Source organism: Macrotis lagotis, chromosome X (genome assembly GCF_037893015.1).
Source record: "Macrotis lagotis isolate mMagLag1 chromosome X, bilby.v1.9.chrom.fasta, whole genome shotgun sequence".
Taxonomy (NCBI): Eukaryota; Metazoa; Chordata; class Mammalia; order Peramelemorphia; family Peramelidae; genus Macrotis; species Macrotis lagotis.
The window spans coordinates 29,727,916-29,755,735 of record NC_133666.1 but is presented as its reverse complement, the minus strand read 5'-3'; the positions used below and the strand labels follow the sequence as shown (position 1 = coordinate 29,755,735).

The window sequence follows — 27,820 nt, the reverse complement described above, 5'->3', positions numbered from 1 at the left end:
CTTATTAGACATAGAAAAAACCAATAAAGTAGAAAACTTATTTATGCTAAAAACCTGGAAAATATAAGCATAGAAGGACTTTTTTTTAATAACATGAAAAGTATCTAAAATCAAAAGGAAATTTCATATGCAATGGAGATACACTAGAACTTTTTCTAATACATACAGTAATGCAGCAGGGATGGCTGCTTTTTCCACTATTATTTGATATATTTCTGTCAATGCTAGCAGAAGAATTTATACAAGAGAAAGCAATCACAGGTATAAAGATCAGTAAAGAGGAGATAGGACTATGCATATTTGATGATGACATGATGATTTACTTAAAAAAATCCTAAGAAATCAGCAAAACACTAATTGAGACAATTTAAAGCTTTATCAAAATTTCAGGCTACAAAATCAACAGCATTTATATATCACGACAACAAAATCCAAAAAATAACATAAAAAGGGAAATACCACTCCAAATAATTACAAAATACAGAGTTGGGATCAATATACCAAACCACATAAACTAATTTAATAGATTCAGTTACAAAGTGTTACTGAAAGAAATAAAGCCTAGCTTAATTAGTTGAAGCAATATTCAAAGCTCATGACTAGGTGTACCACTAATAAATAACAATATTGCCAAAGTTAATTTACAATGTTCATCTATACCAGTCCAACTCTCACAGGGATACTTTACAGAACTAGATAAAACAATAAACTCATTTGGAGATTAAAAAAGAATCTAGAATATCAACAGAAATAATTTTAAAAATAGGAATGATGGGGGAAATAATACTTCCCAATCTCAAAATATAAAACAGCAGTAATCGAAACTATTTGATAATTGGTTAAAAAAAAAGAGAGGTAGATCAATGGGACAGAATAAACAAGGGAGGATTAGAAACAATGGAACTCAATTACCTAATACTTGACATCTTAGAAAACATGAATTACTTAGGAAATAACTCCCTTATTTGATTAAAAAGTACTGGGAAAACTGGAAATCAATGTGGCAGAAATTATGTTTAAATAAACACCTTTTAATAAATTACAGAATAAATTCTAAGTAGATATGTGGCCTTAATATTAAAGATCACACCTTAAAAAAATTAGAAGAAAAGCAGATATATCTTTCATATGTGTGAGTAGGAGTTTTTTTTTTTTAACCAAACAAGGGATAGATAGAAGCAAGTACAAAAATAAAATGCATAACTGATCATATGAAACAGAAATTTTTCTGTGCAAAGTTATTGAAATTAGCATAATAAAGAAAATGGTTAAAATTCAGAGGCAGGGAACATCCGGCCTGCCAGCTGTTTGGTCTGGCAGTGTCTTGACAACTGCAAGTGGGACTTGAATAAATCTAAGAGATTTTAGAGGAGAATTAATTAAATGACCAAATACATTAGGTGAATGATGTTATAAATCTCCATATGGCAGAAAAAAGTTTCCTCAATCCTGTGTTAAATGGATAAAGACCTTTGATTCTCAGATAAGTGTTTGCTAATCAAGATACGTAAACACTAATATGTATATATACATATCACAACATATATATATGTAAAATCAAACATCATTCCTTAATAAATACACCAAAGAATGCAAAAACATTTTCAAAAGAATTACAAACTATTCACAACCACATCAAAGAATGATCCAAATCACTAATAATAGAAATGCAATTCAAAATAAGCTTGAGATTTCAACTCACACGCTGAAAATTAGCAAAGACAACAAAAGATAGGAATAATCAATGTTGGAAGTGCTGCAGAAAGGATCTATATACACTAGTATATGGGGGGGGGGAGTTGTGAATCAGTACAACTACTTTGAAATGCAATTTGTAATTATGAAAATAAAATGTTAAAATGCCTACACCATTTGACCCATAGATTCCAATACTAGGCTTATAATCCAAAGAGGTCATTGATACTTTATTTGGGGAATGACTAAATATACATTGGACGTGAATGTAAATCAAGAGACAAGAGACTTCATGATTATCTCACCTTCTCTACATCAACCAGGTCAACTCTTCTCCACTGGGCCAGCTCTAAGAGAGTGTTATTAATCCATAACTCAGAGAGGTGAGGGAAGGGGGGGATAGTGGGGTTGCCACGGACTCTGATGGGCCTCTATTTCTGGTACAAAGGGTTGGTAACAAGAAGTAGGTAGTCCTTAATGAAAGTAATCAGTCGGAGATTATAGCACGGTGATCAGAAATAGGGGTCAGATAACCATGAATCAGTGTTTGGAGTCTGTCTAGTTGTAGGGGACAGAGGTATCATTGCATAAATCACCCTGCAATCCTTCAGAAGCACAGCTCAAATGAGAGCTATGTCATTTTGAGATTTAGTTACCTCCACAAAGGAAGGGAACATGGACTCTGGAGGGACTTTCTCTTAAGTTCAGTGGTCTGGTGTCAAGAAACAGGGGAGGTATCAGGGGAAATGGAGAGAACTAGGTCCTATATTAGTGGTCAAGGAACTGCCTAGGTCAGAGTCTGGGGCATGACTGATTTGGGAGGGATGAGGTTTGTCATAGATTTACTCACCCTCTGAACTTCAGTTTGGCCATCTCTACCCTATTAGTTAATCAGTTACTTCCATCTGGGAGAAGAGGACCAAGAACACTGAAGGGGATCTATTTTGGATCCAGTGGTCAAGCATCAAGGGAAAAAAAGGCATCAATGATACCACTACAAGGTCTATACCTCAAAGAGATCAAAGAAATCCTTATGTACAAAAATATTTATAGCAGCTTTTCTTATGATGACAAAGAATTGGAACCTAACTGGGGACATAACCAATGGGCAATGACTGAACAAGTTATGGGCTATGAGTATAATGGAATACTATTATTCTTTAAGAAATGATGAAGGGTTTCAGAGAAACCTGGAAAGACATGTATGAACTGATACAAAGTAAAGTGAGCTGAACCAGGAGTACAATTTATACAATAATAACAATATTGTTTAGACGATCAAATTTGAAAGACTTGGAAACTCTGATCAATCACAAATCCAGAGGACTCATGATGAAATATATTACCCACTTCCTGATAGAGAGAAGATAAACTCAGAGTGTAGAATAAGAAATATTTTTTGTATGTGGGCAGTGCAGGAATTTGTTTGCTTTGATTCATGTTTGTAACTGAGATTTGGGGGTTTTTTCCTTCCTCAGTGGGAAAGAGAAGATAGATCTTTGTGAAACAAAATTTATTTTCAAAAAGGGATGAACAGGACATTTGTGCTGCCATAATCAGTTGCTGGGTGGTGGCAACCAATGAAGAAGAAAAGGAATGATTCAAGGAGAAAGCATTGCAAGATTCTTAGGAGTTGATGCAGAGGGAAGGAAAGAGAAGCAGAAAATTAGTAGACTCGGTGACTACCACAATGTCAGTGGAAATTCTCTCAAAGTGAAAGTGAGTGCATTGTCAGTGTAAAACCAAAGTACCTTATTCTTGGAAACCAGTTGAGAAGTCAACTCTGTCCCTTCTATGTAGATGTCTGAAATATTACACATGCATGCTAACTTGGTAGATGTGCTGGTTGTTTTTATTGAACTGCCTTTCTTCCTTTTCTTTTTTAATTCTGTGAACTGAAGGATGACTTGCTATGGAGAGGATGGGAAAGGATATATTGGAAAGCAGGGTGATGTCAAAACAAAAGCTATGATGAAAATTGTACAGAATAAAGCAATAGAAAGAAACAAGTGTGGCAGGGTAGAAAAAGGCAAGTTGGTGAGTGAGAGCGATGAGCTTGGATGGGTCAGAATCTGGGTCCTGGCTGATTCTGGAAGGGTGAGGTTTGCTTGATTGACTCACCCTCCAAACATCAGCAAGGGCAGCTCTTCCCCAGAGCCAGTTCCAGCGAGGAGTAGCCTATCTCATTCTGGGTTGGGAGAGAGGAGCAGAGAATGTGGAGGTTCTCTGATCCTGGTCCGTTGTCCTGGATTCAAGTTTCAGGTCTGGTAGCAGGGTGGATAACAGTGGCCTGGTCCTTGCCTGTGTGTCAGAGGGAGGGTTGAGAGACTGGATGGGTTTGAGTCTGTGGCCTGCTGAGTTATAGAGGGGTGAGGCTTACTTATTTTACTCACCCTCCAAACATCAGCCAAGGCAGCTCTTCCCCAGAGCCAGCTCCAAATGGTTATGAATTCTTTACACATGGGAGAGGCTATGGACTCTGAAGGATCTCCACTTTCGGTCCAGTGACTTGGTGTCAAGAAACATGAAGTAAGGAATCAGAGTGAAGGGAGAGTACACGGTTTTAGTCTGATATTCAAAAATATGCCCCAGAGACTGGATGGGTCAGAGTCTAGGTCCTGGCTGTATTGGGAGGGGTGAGGCTTGTTTGATTTACTCACCCTCCAAACATCAGCCAGGGCAGCTCTGCCTCAGGGCCAGCTCTAACAGGGAATCAATGGTCTCCAAAAGTGAGTTGGACGTGAACTCTGTAGCAGCTCTGTTTTTGATCCAGTGGCCAGGTGTCAAGGAGTATGTGAGGGGGACATCTAATGGAGGGTGCCTTGACATAACTGTGGTACACCAAAATGAACCCTGTGATGTAAGAAAAGAATTCCAGGAAGGATGGAGAGAAGTATGGGAAGACTGTCATCAACTCATAGAGAGGGATGGTCATGGAGAGAGGAAAATTATAAAACGATTTCAAGAATGTCAACAGAAAGCAACAAACAAAAAGTGCATGTATTGGAATTACGATGACCAGTGATTTTTGTCCTGGAGCAGAATTGAGAAAATGTACCTGTGTCTTTTGAGAATGGAGTACCTGGACTTTGGGTGTGGAATATTGGTCAAAAACAGCTTATGTGTGGGTTAGTTATACTCAAGTAAGTACCTTTTATGTATTCCTTGTTTCATTCGATCATATAAAGTATGGCCCTCCAGGAAAGATATGAAGAGTCATATTTGGAAATGAAGGTAATTTCTAAACAAAAGATATTACAATTTTTTTAATGTTATGATATAAAGAAACAAGGTCAACAGTAGGACAAATGTAGCAAAAATAGACAAAATGATCAGTATTGGAACCTATGCTGTTGTCCAAACGTAGATGTTAGAGATTGGCTGAGTCAGAGTTTGGCTACTTCTTGAGAGGTGCCCCTTTCATTCAGGGTTGTGTATAATGGGGCATTTCTTGTGGGCCTGGGGAACCTGAGTGGGCCTGTCTACTTTTGGTCTAGTGGTTTACTGTCAAAAAAGCAGGTGAATGGTCCATTGATAGCAGTGGCTCAGTATACTGTGATAGATGAATGAAGGTTGATTCATGTAAGGTAAGAAAGAATACCAAAGGACAGAGTGATGCAGGGGAAGACTAATATGAACAGATGGCAAGGAAAGTAAAAAAAAAAAAACAGGAAAAAATATTGACTCCAAAAAGGTGAATGGAAAGTACCAAAAAAGGGAAAGTGAAGGCAGTTTATTGATAATGACTAAGAATCTTGGTCCTAAAAATGTTGAAAAATATACCTTCACTGAATGCTCTGCAAAAGTGAGGGACTATGGGTATAGAATATATATCCACATTTGTGGAAAAAGTTTGTAATATTCACAGATGGGACCTTCAGAAAATGACAAGTCTCTGATCCTAATATATTGAACTAAGGGGCTAAAACCTGAATGTAGATGTGGATGGTCTGAGTGTGAAATATTGAACACACAGGCTGATTTGGTGGATGTGTGGGTTGGTTTTACTGAACTTCCATTTCTTTTCTACTTCCTTAGTAAAGGAATGGCATGCCTTGGAGATGATGAGGGGACATTTGGAAATGAGAATAATATAAAAACAAAAGTTATGAGGAAATTGTAAAGATAAAGCCATGGAAAGAAGCATGGGTGGGCATTGTAGAAAAGGGCAAATTCTAGCCAGGTGAGAATGATGAGAGCCTGGATGGGTCAGAGTCTGGGTCCTGACTGGTTCTGGAAGGGTGAGGTTTGTTTGATTGACTCACCCTCCAAATATCAGTCATGGCAGCTCTTCCCCAGAGCCAGTTCCAGCGAGGAGCAGCCTATCTCATTCTGGGTTGGGAGAGAGGACTAGATGAGTGGAGGGTCTCTGGTCCTGGTCCGTTGTCCGGGATTCAAGTAGCAGATCTGTTGACAGGGTGAATGACAGTGGGCAGGCCCTAGCCTGTGGGTCAGAGGGAGGGTTGAGAGACTGGATGGGTTTGAGTCTGCTGCCTGTTGAGTTATAGAGGGGTGAGGCTTGCTTATTATACTCACCCTCTAAACATCAGCCAGGGCAGCTCTGCCCCAGGACCAGCTCCAAATGATTATGAATCTACTACACATGGGAGGGAACCACAGACTCTGGAGGGCTCCCACTTTTGGTCCAATGGCCTGATATCAGGAAATGGGGGAAGGGAGGGTGAGGAAGAGAGGTAAAGGAAGAATCCCAGGTTTTATCTTCAGGTTCAGAAGTATGTTCTGGAGACTGGCTGGGTCAGAGTCTGGATCCTGGCTGTATTGGGAGGAGTGAGGTTTCCTTGATTTACTCACCCTCCAAACACCAGCCATAGCAGCTCTGCCTCAGGGCCAGTTCCAATGGGGCATCAATGGTCTCATAGACTTTGGAGGTTGTCCAGTTTTGGTCCAATGACCAGATATTAAGGAACAGTGAATAGGGACATAAATTGGGGAGTGGTTAGACATACTGTGGTACATAAATGAAGCCCATGGTTACTGTCATATAAAGTCATTTGCCCAGGAAATATGGGGGGGAAGTAGGGGAAAGTTGATAGCAAGTTATGGAGAGAAATGGCCAGCAACAAAGAAAAATGGTACTCAATTCATCCAAAAAGGTAAATGAAAATTAGCAAAAAGAGAGAGTGAAGGGATTATAATGATAATAACTAATTATCTAGGTCCTAGAGAATAGTTGAGAAAATATGTTTGTTTCTTTGCTTTGCAGATTGTGAGTGGAATATTGCATACTAATTCAAATTCAAATTCAAATAATGTGGCATTGTTTAGAAGGAGTGCCTTTTCTGAATTTATTTTCTTATTTTTTTGTTTTAGGAAATGGTTCTCTGGGCAGGGGAGGATTAGAAATATATATATGTTTCATTGATGGTGACATAGAAACAAAAATCTCCATATTTGATTTTAAAAAGCTTGTATAGTGAAGGATCAAGGATGACCTTCTGAGAAAATGGCAAGTCCCTAGACCTGTTAGACATAGGTAAAGATTGGTTGAGTATGTCTGAGCTGGGATAGGTCTAGAAATGAGATGCTTCTACCCTCCAAACATCAGCCAAGTCAGCTCTTTCCCTAGACCATCTCCAAAGATGAGTTAACATAGAATTCAGAGGGGTGAGAGAAGGGGAAGGAAGGTTACTATGGACTTCAGAAAATGTCTACTTATGTTCTAAAGGACTTATGACAAGAAGTAAATGGAAAGTCCCAGGTTCTAGCTTGATGGTCAGAATTACAGCATGGGTCAGAGTCTGGACTCTGTTTAAATGTAGAGGGATGATATGTTATTAAATGAATTACTCTGCAGTCTCAGGCAAGGCAGCTTTGACCCAGGGCCAAGTTAATTTAGGACATAGTTATCTCCACAAGGGAAATGGGGCATGGACTCTGGAGAGACTCTCTCTCGTCTTTCTCTTAAGTCCAGTGCCCTAATGTCAAGAAGCTGAGGAGGCCTCCGGGTAAATGGAAAGACCTTGGTCATAAGCTAATTATCAGAAGTAGGGTCCAGGGACTGAAGGGGTCAGAGTCTGGGACCTGGCTGGATTTGGAGGGCTAAAATCTGTCATTAATTTACTCACTCTCTAAACCACAATGTAGGCACCTCTAACCCAGGTTAGTTTCAATGATCAACCAATTACCTACACCTAAAGGAGCCAAGGACTCTGGAAGAGAGCTCTCCTTTGGGTCCAGTGGCAGGATGCCAAGAAACTGCTAAAGGTGGGGTGTTGATTGGAGGGTTCAATTATGTGATGGTGGTAATATATTCCAAGAGGAATTCAAATGATTTAGGAAGGAGGAATGAGAAGCTTCTTAGGAACTTTTGTAGAGGGAAGGGAGAAGAGCCAGGAAAGCAATGTCTCTCTCCAGTGACTACCACAATGCCAATGGAAATCCTCTCAAAGTGAAAGTGAGTGCATTGTCATTGTAATAATAAATGATCATGTTCCTCAAGATAAGTTGAGAAAAGTAACCTCCAATTTTTCTGTGTAAATATTGAGGTACTGTGAGTATATAATATTGCATATGCAGATAAACTTAATGGATTACATGGTTAATTAGCTAAACTATTTTTCAATTCCATTTCTTTTCTAATTCATTGTGTCAATGGATGGTTTACTTTGGAAATGATGGAGATGGGCATATTTGGAAATGAAGGTGATATAAAACCAAAATCTATGATGAAAATTGTAAAAGATAAAGCAATGAAAGAAGCAGGGATGGACAATGTAAAATAAGGTAAGTTCTAGGACCAAGTCAGGTGATGATGAGAGCCTGGATAGGTCAGAGTCTGGGTCCTGGCTGGTTCTGGAAGGGTGAGGTTTACTTGATTGACTCACCCTCCAAACATCAGCCATGGCAGCTCTTTCCCAGAGCCAGTTCCAGTGAGAAATAAGCTCTTTTATTCTGAGATGGGAGAAAGGGTCTCTCTGGTCCTGGTCTGGTGTCCTGGATTCAAGTAGCAGATCTGTTGGCAGGGTGGATGACAGTGGGCAGGCCCTAGCCTGTGGGTCAGAGGGAGAGTTGAGAGACTGGATGGGTTTGAGTCTGTTGCCTGCTGAGTTATAGAGGGGTGAGGCTTGCTTATTATACTCACCCTCTAAACATCAGCCAGGGCAGCTCTGCCCCAGGACCAGCTCCAAATGATTATGAATCTACTACACATGGGAGGGAACCACAGACTCTGGAGGGTCCTTATTTTTGGTCCAGTGACCTGATGTCAGGAAATGGGGAAGGTGGGGGTGAGGAAGAGAGGTAAAGGGAGAATCCCAGGTTTTATCTTCATGTTCAGAAGTAGGTCCTGGAGACTGGTTGGGTCAGAGTCTGGCTCCTGGCTGTATCGGGAGGGGTGAGGCTTCCTTGATTTACTCACCCTCCAAACACCAGCCATGGCAGCTCTGCCTCAGGGCCAGCTCCAAATGAATAAGAATGTTTTACACATGGGAAGAGGTCATGGCCTCTGGAGGGTCTCTACTTTTGGTCCAATGGCCTGGTATCAAGAAGCAGGAGCTGAGGTATCAGGATAGCAGAAGAATCCTAGGTTCTAGCCTGATGATCAGAAATAGGCCCCAAGGACTTGGCTGGGTCAGAGTCTGGGTCATGGCTGTATTGGGAGGAGTGAGACTTTTTGATTTACTCACCCTCCAAACATCAGCCAGGGCAGCTCTGCCTCAGGGCCAGTTCCAATGGGGAATCACTGATCTTCAAAAGGGATGAGGCCATGGACTCTGGAGGGATTCTACTTTTAATCCAATGGCCAGGTGTCAAGCAATACCTGGGAACAATACTTTGTTGAATGTCTCAACATATTATGGCATGTGGATGAAATGTATGACTTTTACAGTATGAGAAAGAATGCTTAGACTGATGAGGGGTAACTTGAAAGGACTGAAACAAACTGATGCAAAGGAATGCTTAGAAGAAAAGGACAAGGATGCATAATGGTAATTCCAGAAATGTCAATGGAAAACAATAAATAAAAGGAAGGTGAAAAGGTTGCAATGACAAGGACTATGGATCTAGGTTCTGAGGAATAGTTGTGACAATACCTATGAGGACGGGATATAGCATGTAGAGTCAAATATGATTAGTGCGAAATTTGGTTTTGTTATAGTGCCATTTCTGCATTTCTTTTCCTAATGAGAGCTAGCATTTACATAGTGCTGTAATAGTTGCAAAGCACTCTACATTCTCTCTTCTAAGGGACGTTTCTATGAGCAGGGAATGATCAGGAAGGATATATGTGGCAGTGATTATGATATTGGAATGTAAGATTTCCACATCTATGAAAAAAAAAGATTGTAATGTAAAGACACAGGATGAGCATCAGGAAAATGACACGTATCCTGGTCCTAAGGTCTTGGACAAAAGGCGGGGGGAGGTAAAAACTGGTTGGGTCTGTCTAGGCTAGGGGATTTCTTTTTTTTTTCCTTTTTCTTTTTGCAAGGCAATGGAGTTAAGTGACTTGCTCAAGGTCACACAACTAGGTAATTATTAGGTGTCTGAGTCCAGGTTTGAACTCAGATCCTCCTGACTCCAAGGCTGGTGCTTTATCCACTAGCTGCCCCCTGGTCTGGGTTACTTCTATAGATGGGAGGCTTTTTTGATTATCTAACATTTCAATGCCAACCAGGTTAGCTCTTCCCTCAGGCTTGCTCCAATAATGAGATAACATTCCACAGATCAGGGGGATGAGGGAAGCTGAAGGGAGGTGTGGAGGGGGAGCATGATTGTTACAGACTCTGAAGGGCCTCTATTTCTGGTCCAGTGAGCTTATGAGAAGAAGCAGATAGCAAATAGAGGCAATCTCAGGTTCTTGTCTGGTGGTCAAAAATAGGGACCAGATACAGAAAGGCTCAGAATTTGGGGCCTGTCTAGTTATAGAGAAATGAGGTACCATTGAATAAATCCTCAGGCAGTACAGCTTTTTCCCAGAGCCAAGTCAATTTAGGGCTAAATAATCTCCACAAAGGAAGCATGGGCTCTGGGCAGACTCTCTATCAATAAGCTGGGAAGGCCTCAGCCTAGGTGGAAAGAACCTGGTCCTATCTTAAAGATCAGAAATCGAATCCAGGGTCTGAATGGTTCAGAGTCTGCGAGCTGGTGGGATGGAAAACATGAGATTTGTTATAGATTTACTCACCCTCTAAACTTCACCCTCTCAAAATTCACCCTCTGCTCCAGTGTTTATTACCTGGGACAAAGACCTTGGAGGAGATATACTTTGGGTAGTAGTAGTCAAGAAATAGTTGAGGGAGGGGCATCAATTGGAAGACTTAAATAAATTATCCTCCAAAATTAATTGAATGATGGTGGCAATGGATTTTGTTGCAGAGGAAGAATGGGAAGACCATTAGGAGTTAATGCAGAGGAAAGGAAGGAGAATACTCATCACTACCACAATGTCAAGGAAAATCTTCCCAAAGTAAAAAAAAAAAGTGAGCACATCATTATGGCAGAGATCAAGGATTATTCAGGAGAGGAGTTGAGAAAAATCATATCTGTTCCTTCCATAGAATGTAGGGAGAATGTGTTGTTCTTGGTGGGGTTTACAGAATCGCTTTTCAATCACTTCTTTTCTGAAACTTATACTAAGGGATGGCTTACTATGGAGATGACAACGGGATGAGTATATTTGGAAATGAAGGTGTTATAAAATAAAAACCATGATGAAACTTGTAAAGATAAAGCAATGGGAAAAAGCAGGGTTGAACAGTGGGGCAAAAGGGCATATTCCAACTTGGGTTAAGTGGTGAGTGAGAGTGATGCAAGCTTGGATGGGTCAGAGTCTGGGTCCTGACTGGTTCTGGAAGGGTGAGGTTTGCTTAATTGACTCACCCTCCAAACATCAGCAAGGGCAGATCTTCCCCAGAGCCAGTTCCAGTGTAGAATAGCCCATCTTGATTGGAATTTTTGGAGGGGAGGGGCAGGAAAAGTAGAAGGTTTCGGGTCCTGATTCTGTGTCTTAGATTTGAGAAGCAGGTATGTTAGCTAGGTGGATAACAATGGCCTAGGCCTTACTATAGAACAGAGGGAGAGTTGAAAGACTGGATGGGTTCGAGTCTGTTGCCTGCTGAGTTATAGAGGGGTGAGGCTTGCTAGATTTACTCACCCTCCAAACATCAGCTAAGGCAGCTCTGCCCCAGAGCCAGCTCCAAATGATTTTGATTCTACTACACGTAGGCAGAAGTCATGGACTCCAAAGAGTTCTTACTTTAAGTTACTGGCTTGATATCAAGAAACAGAGGGTCAGGCATTAGGGTAAAGGGAAAATTCCAGGTTCTATTGTGGGATTCAGAACTAGGTCCTGGAGACCGGCTGGGTCAGAGTCTGGGGCCTGGCTGTATCAGGAGGAGTGAGGCTTCCTTGATTTACTCACCCTCCCAACACCAACCATGCCAGCTCTGCCTCCGGGCCAGCTCCAAATGATTAAAAACTCTACCTGTGGGGATAAGACATCAACTTTGAAGGGTCTTTATTTTTAGTCCTGTAACAAAATGTCAAGGAATAGGGAAAGGGATATGGACTGGGGAAATGTCTTTATGTACTCAGGCAAATGAATAATACCCATGTTCCTGTAATATGAGAAAGGAATTTGGAAGAATGTAGGGACACATGTGACATTTGAAATGAAGTGATCCAGAGGGATATTCATAAGGAGAGGAAAAGAGTGTATTCAATGAATCAAAAAATATTAAGGGAAAAATTAATGACTGAAACTCCATGTAAAAAAATAAAGAGCAAGGGTCTTTGTTATGGAGGAGAGGTGAGGTGAGGAAATTACCTTACCTAAGTAGGAGTGGCAGGACTTTAGTTGTGAACTAATGTCAAAACACTCAGACACAGCTTCTATAAAGATGACTTGAACACAAATGCCTTTTTTTAGCCTTTGATACAAGTTCTGGCTCTCTTGCTAGAAAAGGGAAGACTAGGGATCTATTTGGAAATGAATTTATTAGCAAAACAAAAAGTATTAGAAATATCTATAAATTATGAAATAAGGAAGTAAGATAGGGCAAACAGTAAATCTCTGGTCTTATGCTATTGGTCAACTGTAAATTCTTGAATCTAAGATGGTTTAGAAATTGGGTAGTTTTCAAGAAGTGAGGCTATCTTAATGAGCTATTCAGCTCAAACCAGGACAGACTTTCTCATGGACTATTTTCAATCATGAATTCATTATATCCATATGGGTACTGTGGTTACAGGGACTTTGGATAATATTTAATTTTTATTCATGGACTTCTCTGGAGAAGCAAGGCCACAGCACATCAATTGAAGAATTAACTCAATGCTCAATTAACTCAATACTGTAAAGAATAAAAACAAAGATTCCAGCAATATCAGAAAGGATAATTGGGAAAATGGAATATAGCATAGGAAAACTGAAACAAACTGATTCCGAGGAATGCTCTACAAGAGAGGAAAAGATTGTATGAAGCGACTTCAAAAATATTAAGAGAAAAAAAGTAACAGGTTCAAGGATGCAACATAACTATAATGAACAAGGATCTTATCCTGAAAGGAAGTTGAGAGAAGGCATTCACCTCCTTTGGTTGGTTATAAAATGGAAAAATATTGGCTGTAAAATATTGCCAAAATGCTCAACCAAAGCTTATGGGAGGGTGCATTTGGTTAAAGGAGGTTTTTTGCATTTCTGGTTTCATTCTATGATATAAAAATTGGCCTCTTAATTATGGTATGGCAAAGGTCTCAGTGGTAAATGAAGGTGATGTCAAAACAAAAGATATTAAATATATTTCTGAAATTGTGATATAAACAAATAAGATAATCGGTGGATAAAGTGCAGCTTCTTTGGTGGACTATAGAGTTCTGGGATTATTTAGTATAAAATAATTCTGAAATTGTCAAACACAAACTATATTTCAATTAATTATTTGAACTACATAAATTTCTTGTCTCATTTTTTGACACAAAGTCTAAGTCTTTAACTATTGGAAAAATGGGAAACCATTTATTTTATGTGAATGAGAGAGAGAGAGAGAGAGAGAGAGAGAGAGAGAGAGAGAGAGAGAGAGAGATTGTGTGTGTGTGTGTGTGTGTGTGTGTGTGTGTGTGTGTGTGTGTGTAAATGAAAATGACATCCAAACAAAATGTGTTAGGAAATATTTGGACATTATGATATAAAGTAACAGGCTTGTCTGTGGGGGAAAAAAACGATATGTCCCTAATCCTCAACTATTGACCAAGTGTAAGTTCTAGAAGAAATCTGGTCAGAGTTTAGCTTGTTTTGGAGAAATGAAGCTACTTTTACTCTTCCCAGGTATAGCCAGGGCAGTCTTGCCTCAGGACCTTTTGAAATGAGGAATTCATTATCTCCATACATGAGCTCAGTCAAAGGGTTTTGTTGTCAGTTCTGCACTGGAGAAAGAGGTAATGAAGTGATGAAGAAATGCTTCTGTGAAAAAATGTTAAAAACCTGGGAAATTCACTCATCATTCATTTCAGGAATAATAATATAGCCATGAGAGTAAAATTCTAATAAATAAGTGATTAAGAAAAAAAAGGGTTGGAAGCACTTGGATTTGAAGGTATCTCATAATCTGATGATGTGAATGAATTCCATATCTTCTGTGGTACCTGAATGAAACACAAGACTTCTGCAAAATAAGAAAAAATGCTTTGGAACAAATCACAAAAAAACAGAAATCAACTGATAGAGAGGGATACTAACTAAGAAAGAAAAACATCATATAAAATGACTTCCAACATAAGAAGAGAAAGGCACTGAAAGGTAACATGAAATACGATAACCACTGTCATGAGCAATGATCTTTTTCAAAAGGAAAATTGAGAGAAAGAAATGTAATTGCTTTGGTTGGGTATGGACTGATGGAACATTGGTGGTAAAATATTCTCTAAAAAACTAAGACAAAGCTTTGGTAGAAGTGGAGAGGACTGAAGTGTCCTTGCATTTGTAGTTTCATTCTTTGATAGAAGAGTTAGCTCTCTGGGAATGCCATGGTAAAGGATATGTTTATAAATTAGGGTAATGTCAAAAAATTGGATATACACATTCAACTTAGATCAATGTATACCATGGAAACAATGCAAAGACTGACAGACTGCTTCTGTGGGGGGGGGGGGAGGAAGTGAGATTAGGGGAAAAATTGTAAAATTCAAAATAAATAAAATCTTTAAAAAATAAAAATCAAAAAACAAAAAATATGGATATAATAAAGTTTGCTGACATTCTGTTATAATGAAATAGGGCCATCAGTGGGTAAAATGTGTCTGCTTTGGTTGTCAATAAAGTTCTGGTACTCTGAATATAGAGTATTTGTGAGACTGTGTCAATCACAGTTATGTATAGGTAATTTTTTCCAGTGAGAATTTAATGATTTTCTTTTTTGTTTCTTTGTTTCTACTGCTTGAGCTAGTGAAGGAAGAGCAGGTATACAGTTATATCTATCTATGTGTATGTGTGTAAATACAGGGGATACCAAAAGAAATAATATCAGATGCATTTTTTTACATTCTCTTCTAAATAAATGGTGTAAAGAACGGGTAAATTGCTAGTGATTTGGTTGCCTCTATAGCTTTGGGCTAGTAGCTGTGGAATATTTTGAAAATAGTCAGTCGTATCTTATGTTCAATTGATTTTTTTGAAGTTCATTTGATACATTTCCTTTTTCATCTTTTGATCTCTAGCTAATGAAAAATGTATACATTTGGAAATGAAGGAGATAGCCATACAAAATTTGTCTCGGAAATCTGTCAACATTGTCAAAATGCCAAAGCAAAGGATAAATAGATTTCTTTCTTGAACTACTCTTCCCAGCTTCAGATGGGGAGGCCCATCCTCAGGGACATTTCTAATGGAGAACTTAGTATCTCCAAAAAAGAACTGTTGATATGCAAATTTTAGATTATCCCTACATTTTGTCCTTAGATCTGTATTAGAGAAAGGGAGCACTGGTATTTGAAAGCATCTCATCATTTAATGGGTTTGTAAATGAATTCCACATCTTCTACAGCTTAAGGAAGAATACTTGGAGGGATGGAGTTGGGCATGGGAAGACTAAAACATAAAGATGCAAAACGATGGTCAGAAAGAGCGAAAAACATTGTATAAAGGAACTTAGAAAATACTAAGGTATAACAAAATGCTATTCGATTACAATCAAAGAAATTTTTCCTACAGTAGAAATGAGAGAAGGAATGCAACTGCTTTGGTTGGTTATAGAGTTGCGGAATATTGGTTGTAAAATATTGACTAATTGTTCCAACAAAGTTTGGGTGAGGGTATATAAGGTTGAAGTGTATTTCTTGAATTTTAAATTTCATCCTTTGATAGGAAACTTGCCTTCCAAGGAAAGGAAAGGAGAAAGATGTGTTTGTGAATGAAGATAATGTCAAAATAATTTATTTGATGAATATTGTTGACATTTTGTTATAATGAAACACAGTGTCAGTGGGTAAAATAATGTCATGTTAGTTGCATGTGGAGGTCAGGAACACTAGAAGTGTAATATTTCAGAAGTGTAATATTTCAGTTACACCTTACTTGTAGGTGAAATGTTTGTTAATCACTTTTCATTCTTATTTCTTTGAGTCAAGTTCTGACTCTGATTAGTGAAGGATGAAGCCAAAAGAATATTACAAGTATTTTTGATATTCAGATAAAACCATAAAGGTCACCAGTAGGTAAAATGGGATTTGTTTGTCTATAAACCTCTAGGACACTGGGTGTTGAATTTTTCTGAAATTCTTAATCACAGATCATATTAATTGCTATTTTTCAAAGTTATTCAATACATTTTTTTCATTCTGGGATATGATGTCTGTTTCCAGGCTAATGAAAGAAGAGAAGTGAGATTTTGAAAATGTAGAGTTTATCTAACAATGTATGTTAGAAATGTGTTGACATTGTACTATCAAGGATGAAGCTCATCAGGATGGAAAATGAAATGTCCATAATCATCAGCTCTTGACTAAGTATAAGTGCTAGGAAACAAATTGGTTAGAGTTTAACTAGCTATAATGTGAGGTTACATTAATTGAATCCTCTTCCTGGCTCCAGCAGGAGCTGCTCTACATGAAGGTCATTTGCAATGGGAATTCATGATCTTGATATATGGACTGTGATGACAAGGGCTTGAGGTTATATCTAAGGTTCATCCTTGGGCCTGTGCTGGAAAAAGAGGATTAGAAACACTTGGATTTGAAGGCATCTCATCATCTGATGGTATGGGGAGGGATTCCATGACTTCTGCAATATAAAACAGAATGTTTGGCAGGATAGAGAGAAGACTGGGAAGACTGAAACAAGTTGACTCCAGAGGAATGCTCAGCAAGAGGAAAAAACATTGTATAAAGCGACTTCAAACCTATGAATGGAAAACAGTAAAAGGTGAAACAAAATGCAGTCCAATTATCATGACCAAGATGTTTTTCTGGAAGAAAATTGATAGAAACAATGCAATGACTTGTGTTGACTGTACCACTGTGGAACTTCGGTCATGAAATATTGCTTAATGTTTTAGCCAAAACTTCAATGTGGTTGCATTCATTTACTGATTCATTCTTTGACAGGAATGTAGGCTCCTAGGGACAAGATGATGAAGGATATGGGTGTAAATGAATATGATATCAAAAGGATGGATGTGAGAAATAATGCTGACCTATTATTATAATGAAACAAGGCCATCAGTGGGCAAGGTACCCTAACTGGTTGTCTATAGAGCTCTGGGACACTGGGTGTGGAATCTTTCTGAAATTGTCCATCCCATTGATGTATGGGTGATTTTTTGGATGTGTGTTTTGTTTCCTTTATATAAGTTCTGAGTCCATGGTTAGTGAAGGATGAAGTTGATTATGTTTGCATCAGAAGATGATGTGGAAACAAAGGATATTTAGTAAAAAATTTGGCATTCTAGAATAAAGAATTTAGGTCATGTTTGAAAAAATGACTGTGATTTGTCTATGGAGCACTGTGGAATCTGAGATATGCAGGTGATTTTTTTGGAAGTTTACTGCATTTCTTTTTTGTTTCTTTGATATAAGTTTTGTTTCTGTGGTTACTGTAGGATAGAGCTGGATATGCTTGTATCAGAAGATGATGCTAAAACCAAGGATATTCATAAAATTCTTGGCATTCTAGAATAAAGAAATTAGGGCACAGCTTGGGAAAATGGCTGTGATTTATAGAGCTCTGGGACCCTGGGTGTGGAACCTTTCTGAAAGTATCAATCACAGCTCATGTAGTTGAATTTGTTAAAATGTATTTAATGCACTTTTTTCCATTCTGTGACATAAGGTCTGCAGTCTGGTTAGTGAAAGGAAGAGGAGTGTTACTTTTGAAGATATAGATGATATTCAAACAATAGAAGCTAGAATTATGTTGATATTACAATATCAAGAAAGAGATCTACACATTCAATTTGGATCAATGTAAAGACTGGCAAATTGCCTTCTGTGAGGGGGTGGGGGAGGGAAGTAAGATTAGGGAGGAAACTGTAAAACTCAAAATAAATAAAAATCTTTATAATTCAAAAAAATAAAAAAAGAAAGATCTAATGGTGTGAAAAATAACATGTCATTATTCCTCAGCTCTTTGCCATGTGAGAGTGCTAGAAAACAATTTAGAGAAAACTTTTTTTTTGCAAGGCAATGGGGCTAAAGGGCTTGTCCAAGGCCACACAGCTAGGTAATTATTAAGTGTCTGAGGGCAGATTTGAACTCAGGTCCTCCTGACTCCAGGGCCAGTGCTCTATCCACTGCGCAACCTAGCCACCCCAGGTGAGAACTTTTTGAGATAGGAGGTAAACTCCTCAGCTCCAGGAGGGGCAGCTCTACCTCAGGGCCATTTGCAAGTTAAAGTCATGACCTCTCTTGATGAGATCCGTTCAAAGGGACTTGGGAGTATGTCTAAGTTTTGACCTTGTTGGGTCTGCTCTACAGAAAGAATGTTGGAGACACTTGTATTTGAAGACATCTGACAGTATGAGAAGGAATCCTGGTTGGCAGGACAGAGAGGCATGGGGAAACATTGTGTAGAAAGAGATTTTTAAACAATTCAAGGAGGAGTAGTAATAGCTGAAATGAAATGCTAAAAACTTATGAGTGAGAATTCTTTTCTAGAGGAGAATTAAGAGAAGCAAAGCCATTACTTTGATTGGATATACCTCTGTGGAACATTGGTTGTGAAGTAATGCCTAAATTCACAGAGAGGGTGATTTTGGTGGAAATGCATTTTTACTTTCATCATTTGGTTAAAAAAAGTTGGTTCCCTGGTAATAGTGTTATGAAGGACATGCTTGTAAATGCACAAGATGATAGCAACAAATGCCAAGGAGGAGACTTGTGTAAGGAAATAAAACTTGAAATTGCCAATGCAATTTGAAAGTTGAATTTTAGACAGAACTTTCACTTAAGATGATTTTTTCAATTGTTAAATGCATTATTTTTTTTTTTGCTTGATGTCAGTTATGTAGTGAAGTTAAGTCAGTAAGTAGTGAAAAGATGAGATTGGATGTATCTAGAAATGAAGGTATTATCCAAGCAAAATATGTTAGATATATTTGGACAGAATGATATAATGAACAAGGAATCTGTAGGGGAAATGACATTTCCCATGTCCTCAACTGTTGGGCAACTGTGTATCCTATGAACTGACTTGGTCAAATTATGGTTTGTTGTGGATCCTTTGTGAGGCTCCTTTCATGAATTACTCTCTTTCCAGCTCCCACCAGAGTGGCCTTGACTCAGGGCCATTTTCAGAGGGGGATTCATGATTTCCATATATGGACTGTAGTCACAAGGGCTTGAGGTCATGCCTATGGTTCATCCTTGGGCCTGTACTAGAAAAAAAGAGTATTGGAAATACATGGATTTGAAGACATCTCATCATCTGATGGTATGGGGAGGGATCCCCTGACTTCTGTAATATAAGAAAGAATGTTTAGTAGGATAGAGAGAGGAATGGGAAGACTGAAACAAGTTGATTCAGAAGGAATGCTTGACAAGAGAAAAAAACATTGTATAAAGTGACTTCAAATCTATGCATGGAAAATAGTAAAAGTTGGAAGAAAATTCAATTAGGAGCAAGATGCTTTCCTGGAAGAAAACTAAGAGAAGCCATGCATTGACTTGTGTTGACTGTATTACTGCGGAATATTGGTTGTGAAATATTGCTTAAAGCTTAAACCAAAACTTTGATGTGGTTGTATTTTATTCAAGTATCTTTCTTTCATTATTTGATCCCTTCTTTGATAGGAATGTAGATTCCTTGAGACAAGATGGTGAAGGATATTGTATAAATGAATATGATATCAAAAGGATGGCTGTGAGAAATAATGTTGACTTACTGTTATTATAAAACAAGGTCATCAGTGGGCAAGATGCCCTAACTGATTGTCTATAGAGCTCCGGGACACTGGGTGTGGAATCTTCCTGAAATTGTCGGTCACAACTCAGGTTAGTTGATGTTGATGAAGTTTATTCAATGCATTTTTTTCTAATATGTGATATATGGTCTGCTCTCTGGTCAGTTAAAGAAAGATAGTTATTTTTGAAAATGATGTTACTACTTAAACTAAACACCATAGAATTATATTGCTAATCTATCAAGAATGAGGTTCATTTTTATGGAATAGGATATGTTCATAGTCCTCAGGTCTTTGCAATGTATGAATGACTATAACTTGGTCAGAGTTTAGTTGGTTCTCAAGAAGTGAGATTACTTTCATGAACTTCTCTTCTTAGTTGTAGCCAGTAAGACTCACCACAAGATTCTTGGCAAGAAAAGGTTTCAAAACAAAAATGATATCAGTTCTAACACTACTACAAGTATTTTTGACATTACAGTCCAACAAAGCAAATCTAATTAGGGGATAAAGCACCAATGCTTTTGTTATCTATACAGCTCTGAGAATTGAATTTTTAAAACTATTTTTCAAAAAGACTTCTGTATGGGATTTTTTGGAATTGCCTTTAAAGTGTTTTTTTTATTTTTGATACAAGTTGTGATGTTTCTGATTAGTGAAACAGGAAGTTGAGATAATTTGAAAATGAAAATGAAATTAAAATTAAAAAGGTTACTAATGTTTTATCATGTTATGAAATGGGGGTCATCTGTAGAAAAAATTAGATTTCCTTATTGCACAACTGTTGTCAACATTGTCTGCTAGAAAATTGATTGGTCATACTTTAAATTGTTCTAGAGAATGGAACCTTCTTTTATGACTACCTCTCCCTACCCCCAGTCAATACATTCCTGATTAGGACCATTTGCAAGAGTGAATTCTTTATCTCTACATACTGGTTACTGTTACACGGACTTTGAAATTTGCCAAAATTTGGGGCACAAGACAATGTTGGGAAAGAAGGGGGGAAGTCTTTGGTATTTTGATGAATTCCTTTCACACAGGTAATATACTTCAAAGGATGGAGAGATTCATGGGAAGAATGTGATGAACTTATGCAAGCTATGCTCAGAAAAAAATACTGACATTTAAATAACATTTATTATGTACCAGGCACTTTGTAAGTACTATCCAAATATTCCATCACTGAACTCTCAAAACAACTCTAGAATGCAGGAGATATTATTATTCCCATTTTTACTGTTGATGAAAATGAGGTTAATAGAGAGGATAAGTGACATAACCAGAGTAAAGTTTCAGAGCCTGGATTTAAACTTAGATATTTCTGATTTTAGGGCCACTATGGCAACATGACTGATAATTTCAACAGTTTCAGGAAAAGCAGTGATAAGAAAGAAGTAAATGATATGTAAGATTATTTTGAAAAAGTTAAAAAAAAGTTTAAATCCGATCTCAGGAACTTACTATGAAACCTGGAGCAACTCATTTAACCCTGATTGCCTCCAAAAAAGTATGAAGAGAAGAAATCAAATGCCATTAGTTATGCTGAGCACAAATGTTATCCTAAAAGAGAGTACTAAGAAGGAATAAACTTGCTTTTGTAGATTTGACAAAGGTAGAACTTTGTAAATAAAATAACTTCCAGAAACACAAACAGAACTACAGAAAACAAGAGATTGATCGAAGGGGTTTTTTACATGTATAGTTGTATTGATCTCAAATTTTAATCTCAATAAAATGGAATGTCTTTTAAAATAATCGATATTGATGTCTGGATGATATTCCAGTATGATCATTAATGGAAAAAAATCTCTTTCCTTCTTTTTCTCCTTTCTTTCTTTTCCTTATTCCTAGGAAGTTTCACTTTGACCATTTCTCTCTCAGATAAGAAGGTGCCAAAGGATAAGTTTGAAACTAAATTGGATTTCAAATTAATGCATATTTAAAGTCTGGTTCACATTCTAGTTATTTTGTTTGTTTGTTTGTTTGTTTGGGGTTTTTTTTTAGGTTTTTGCAAGGCAAATGGGGTTAAGTGGCTTGCCCAAGGCCACACAGCTAGGTAATTATTAAGTGTCTGAGGCCAGATTTGAACTCAGGTACTACTGACTCTAGGGCCAGTGATCAATTGCTATGTTCTAAAGAATTTGTTCCCAATTGGAAAATAATATGGCAAGAACTAGGCATAGACCCACATTTCATACTCTATACTAAAATAAGGTCAAAATGGGTACAGGATTTAAACAAAAAGGGTGATACCATAGACCATTGAACAGATCTATGGAAAGGGGAGAAATTTATGACCAAACAAGAAATAGAGTACTTTATAAATTGCAAAATGAATTATTTTGACTAGATTAAAATAAAAAGGGTTTGTACCAATAAAACCAATGCTGCCAAGATTAGAAGGAGAACAGGATCATGTTCTAGGGAAACAATTTTCATAGCGAGGAGTTCTGATAAAGGTCTCATTTCTAAAATATATAAAGAATTGAATCAAATTTTGAAAGAATGACACTAACATATAGATTGCCTAAACCTCTTTTGGAAAAGGAGTTTGGGAAGCACTACGATTTGGGCGTGACTCCTGAACCTGGGGTCTGGAATTTCAATCCAAAAAGAATGAAGCATCAGATAAGCTAGTGAGAATGATGGAGAGCATTGAAGGGTACAACTCAATTCATATGAAGCCATGGTTTTGGGTTTTTTTTTTTAAAAAGAGGACAATATATTTTGAAATTAATACAGCATTGATAAAAACACAAAACAGGTGCAATTTAATGCTATAAACTGAGGCTGAACCAGGAGGTTATTCAAGAAGTGTGAAGATAGTTGGAATTCACCTGTTTGGCCAATTGTTTAGCTAGACATTGCTTTGGTTGGAGGTTGATGTGGAGAGCTGCAAATCCTTCTCTGATTTCCTCTTCTGCTTCCCAGTCAGAGTTGCCTGGTCCCCCAACTCCCAACTGATTCCAAGGGGAATCAATTACCTCCTATAAGTACTGTGGTCACTGGAAGATGGTGAAAAGGAAGAAAATGATTTTGCATGAAGTGGATAGAAGCTCTTGCATCTGAGAGTGCCTTAGTATCTTATGGTACAGCATCAAACACATCTATTGTAGACAAGAGAATATGCTTTGGAGGATGGAGAGAGACCTTGAAAGACTGGGATCAGTCTAGAGATTTCTTGGATCCATGTTGGAAAATGAGGTGATAGAAGGACTTGGATCTAAGGATAGCTCTGGATGCCTTGATATGTCAAGGCAATCATTAAGCAATGAGGTATCAGAAAGCCTACTGAGGAGGAGAGAAATAAGAACACTGAAATAAAATGATATAAAAGAATAATCAGAAATTGAGGATGACTCCATAAACTCAAATGAAAATTACATTTGGATAAAAAATCAAGGGAAATTTGTTATCCTTGGGGAGAGTTTTGGAAAAGAATAAATTTGCTTTTCTGCATTCTAAAATGTTATTTCTTTAGTTGTTGGATAATGACAAAAATACCAGGGTCAACTACTTTCTTACTTTCTTTCTCTTAATTTTTCTTTCTTTCTCTTAATTTCTTTCTTTCTTTCTTTCTTTCTATCTTTCAATCTTTCATTTCTTCCTTCCTTGCTTTCTTGCTTTCTTTCTCCCTCTCTCCATTCATCCTTCCCTCCTTTCCTTCCTTCCTTCCTTCCTTCCTTCCTTCCTTCCTGCATTCCTTCCTTTCCTTAGCTCCTTAATACCTCTTAAATTTCATTTTCATTGTATGTTTTAATCTCAGACTAGAAGGTAGCAACGGATGTTTGAAATTGAATTGAATTTCAAATTAATGTATATTTCAAATCTGGTTTATATTCTATTTTTAAGTGAGGGTATTATGAGTGGCCACATGGCTACATTTCTTGTTTGCTAAACAGATCTGAGCCATTGCCTATGGAATATGAATGAAACTAGCAGTGCCCACCTTCCATGAAATAGATTTTCCTTAAAAGTTTTAATAAAATACTTCTTTTAGATATTCTTCCTGGCTCTCTAGACAAGGGAAAATGAATATGAAATTTGAAAATGTAGGCCAAATTGAGGGAAAAAATGAGTGAGAAAGTTGCAGGAAAAAGGAAAGCAAAAGGGGCTCATGTATAGGGAAAATTAAATGTCCCTTGTGGGCAGCTGGTGACCACCTATGTTTGGTTGAAAGAATTTGTTCCTAAAGTTGAGAGTAATGGTGATTTGGGATCCCTTACAGGAGTTCCTCTCTTTGTTTTCAACTAGTTGGCCTATCCTACCAACTCTGCCAACTGGAGAATCTGTTTGTTCCATATGACCTGTGGGCTATAATGAGTGGTAATCTGCCTAAGATTTTGCTTGAACCCAAGGTAGCCACAAAATTACCCAGGAAGATCTTGCATTTGAGATTACTGATCATCCTGTGGTAGGTTGTGAAACCCATCATTTTCTGGGATAAAAGAGGATACTTTAAAGGATAGCGAGAGGTCTGGGAAGATAGCAATCAACTAAGGGACTGCTTGAACCTATGTGAGGAAAATGGGTGCTAAAAATGTTGAATCTGGGATGACTCCCCAAAGTGTGGTATGTCAGTCAAGGCAACCATTAAGGAAGGAGGTGTCAGAAAGGATACTCAGCAGAAGGAAGAGACAAATAAGAATACTGAAATAAATTGACATAAAAATAAAGAAATACAGAAAAAGTTTGCATCAAATTAAGAGAAAATTATATTTTACAAGGAGGAAGAGAGTTTTAAAGTCAGAAAAATTAGGCTAAGTTAGTTATCTTTGAGGAGAGTATTGTGAAGAAATGAATATACATGCTTTTATACTTAAATGTAGGATTTCTTTGGTTGTGGGATCATGAGCAAACCAGCAAAGTCTGAAGGCTTTTTCTAAACATTTTCTTCAGTTTTTTATATTGTTTATTTTGTTGCCTAGAAATTTTTGTTGTGATTCCACATTTTGGTCTCAAATTAGAAGATGGCAAAGACTATTTGGAATTGAGTTGGCTTTCACACTGATAGATGGTGATATTCTATTTGCAACCTTGCATGAAATGATGTCACGAGTGGACAAAATGCAGTACCTTTTGATAACTATTCTGATCATAAAAATGATGTGTGGAATATTTTTTACCTGGCAATGTCCCCTCATATGTAACTGATCATCCTAAAAAGCATTTACTTGTAGATATCATTTCTGGCTCTCTGTTTAGGCAAAAATGAGAGAAGCATTTAAAGATGAAGCCTAAATTAAAATAAAATGAGACATGGTGGAGGAAAAAAAGAAATGAAGAAGGGATCATCTGTGGGCAAAATGAAATGGCCCAGTGGGCAGCTTGTGGACAACTGAGTTTGTCTAAAGGATTAGTTCTTAACGTGAGGAGTAAGGGAGAAATGAGAATAGTTCAAACAAATGCTCTTCCCATGTTGCACTGGGGTTTCTTGATCTTGGACCTCGAGGCAGTGGAGAATCTTTTACTTCCCCATAGAGCTTGTGAACATTGTTAAGTGGTAGTGCACGTAAAATTTTGCCTGAGCCCAAGTTAAGAAAGAAGGCAGGCAGTTCTTAGATTTGAGTCTGTCATGATCCTAAGGTATGTGATTAAGCACATCACTTCTCTAGTATAAGAGAGGATGCTTTCAAGGAGGGAGAGAGGTCTTAGAAGACTGACATTAACTTTTGCTAAACCCCTTTTGGAAAGGAAGTTTGTTAAGCACTACAATTTGGGGGTGACTCTTGACCATGGGGTCTGAATTTCAACCCATAACGAATGAATGACCAGCTGAGAATGATGGAGAGGAATGGAGGGGCCCAACTCAATCTCAATGAAGTCATATATTTTTAAAGAAGACAACATATTTTAAAATTAAGAAAGTATTGATAAAAACACAAAATGAACAGGTGCGATTTCATGCTATAAACTGAGGCTGAGGCAGGATGTTATCCAGGAAGTGTGAAAGTGGATGGAGTTCACCTGTTTTGCCTGGCTTTAGAGTTCTAGGATGCCAGTCCTATAAAAATTGCACAAATTTCAGCTAAAAGTATGAGTAGAGTGGGGATTGTCTGAATGCTTTTGGGACATGGGGAGAGGGTGTCAGCATTAAATTTTGAACCAAATTTGGGTTTCAGATTCCCAGATATTGAAGGATATGTCTGGAATCAAATGTCTTTTCAAATTACTGAGTGTTGCTAATCTGTCTGATATTCTCTGTAAAGCAAGGGGGTTCTTTAGTGGATAGAATGTACTTGGATTTATTTTCTTTTTAGCTTTGTTGGACAGAGCTTCCCTATGGAGAATGAAAATATCTGTCCCAGGGAATATGTACCTGATTTTTCTGGATCAATCCTTGTGTAAATTCTTTTTCCTTATTCGATTTCATATCTGGCATTTGCGTAGGTAAACATGAATGAAGATATTTGTGAATGAAGGTCAAATTAAAAATCAATAAATGAGAAATATTGAGGAAATAGGATATCAAAAATGGATCATCTGTAGGTCAAATGAAATGTCACCAGGAGCTGCTGGTTGATTGTTTTTGCTAGACATTCCTTTGAATGAAGGATGATGTGGAGGTTTGCAATTCCTTCCCTGATTTCCTCTTTCCTTTCTAACCAGGGCTGCCTGGTCTCCCAACTCTTTGCCATGTGGAATCAGTTACCTCCCTGTATGGACTGTGGTCAATGTGGTGGTGGTATGGTCAATGATGTGGTGGTAGTGGTGTGGTCAATGATGTGGTGGTGTGGTCAATGATGTGATGGTGGTGGTGTGGTCAATGAAGTGGTGGCAGTGGTGTGGCCAATGATGTGGTGGTGGTGGTGTGGTCAATGACGTGGTGGTAGTGTGGCCAATGATGTGGTGGTGGTGGTGTGGTCAATGATGTGGTGGTGGTGTTGTGGTCAATGATGTGGTGGTATGCCTGTGATTTTGCATGAAGATACAAGTACAGTGGAAGGTGAAATCTCTTGCATTTGAGAGTGGCTTAGTATCCTATGGTACAGCATCAAACACATTCATTCTAGACAAGAGTAGACTTGGGAGAATGGAGATAGGCCTTGAAAGACTAGAATGTTGGAAAATGGGATGATAGAAGGACTTGGATCTGAGAATGACTGTACATGCTGGTATGTCAAGGCAATGATTAAGCAATGAAGGTATCAAAAAGCCTACTGAGTGGAAGAAGGTAAAGGCAAATCAGAAGACTAAAATAAATTGATATATAAATACAAAGGTATACAACAAAAGGCCATACCAAATTAGGAGGAAATTATATTTTAAAATGAAAAAAAAGAGTTTTAAAGTCATAAAATTAGGCTGAATAAGCTGGTTATCGTTAAGGAGAATGTTATGAAGGAATAGATGTGTTTTCATGCTTATAATATGGGGTTTCTTTGGTTGTGGGATCATAAGCAAACCAACAGCTGAAACCAAGAGCTCAACCAAGAGCTCAAACTCTGAGGACAGCAAGATAATCTGATGACTTTCTCTAAATATCTTCTTCAGTTCTTTATACTGTTTGTTCATTTGTTCGTTTTTTCTGTCTAGGAAGTTTTGCTGTGATTCCACATGTTGGTGTTAGATTACAGGATGACAAAGGATCTGTTTGGAAATGAATTTGCTTACACCTATATAGAGAATGATAGTCTAGTTAGCGTTCTGGTATGAAGTCATGATGTCATGAATGGACAAAAATGCAGCACCTTTTTTTTTGCTCTTTGGATCTTGGAAATGATTTATTGAACATTTAGTTACCTGGCAGTGTTCCCTCACATGTAAAT

At 37.9% G+C, this 27,820-nt stretch overlaps 1 protein-coding gene across 2 annotated transcripts in view; it reads right to left on the bottom strand.

The window, feature by feature from the left end:
• Positions 1 to 27,820, bottom strand: part of CCDC160 (coiled-coil domain containing 160) — a 116,586-nt gene that overhangs the window by 4,817 nt on the left and 83,949 nt on the right. The window contains exon 6 of one of the 2 annotated variants that reach the window (XR_012471605.1): positions 1 to 27,820. This exon is cut by the window's left edge and continues 1,585 nt beyond it; it is cut by the window's right edge and continues 23,617 nt beyond it. The exons of the other annotated variant lie outside the window; for it this stretch is intronic. The gene's annotated coding sequence lies outside the window, so the exon portion shown is untranslated. 2 annotated transcript variants of the gene reach the window in all.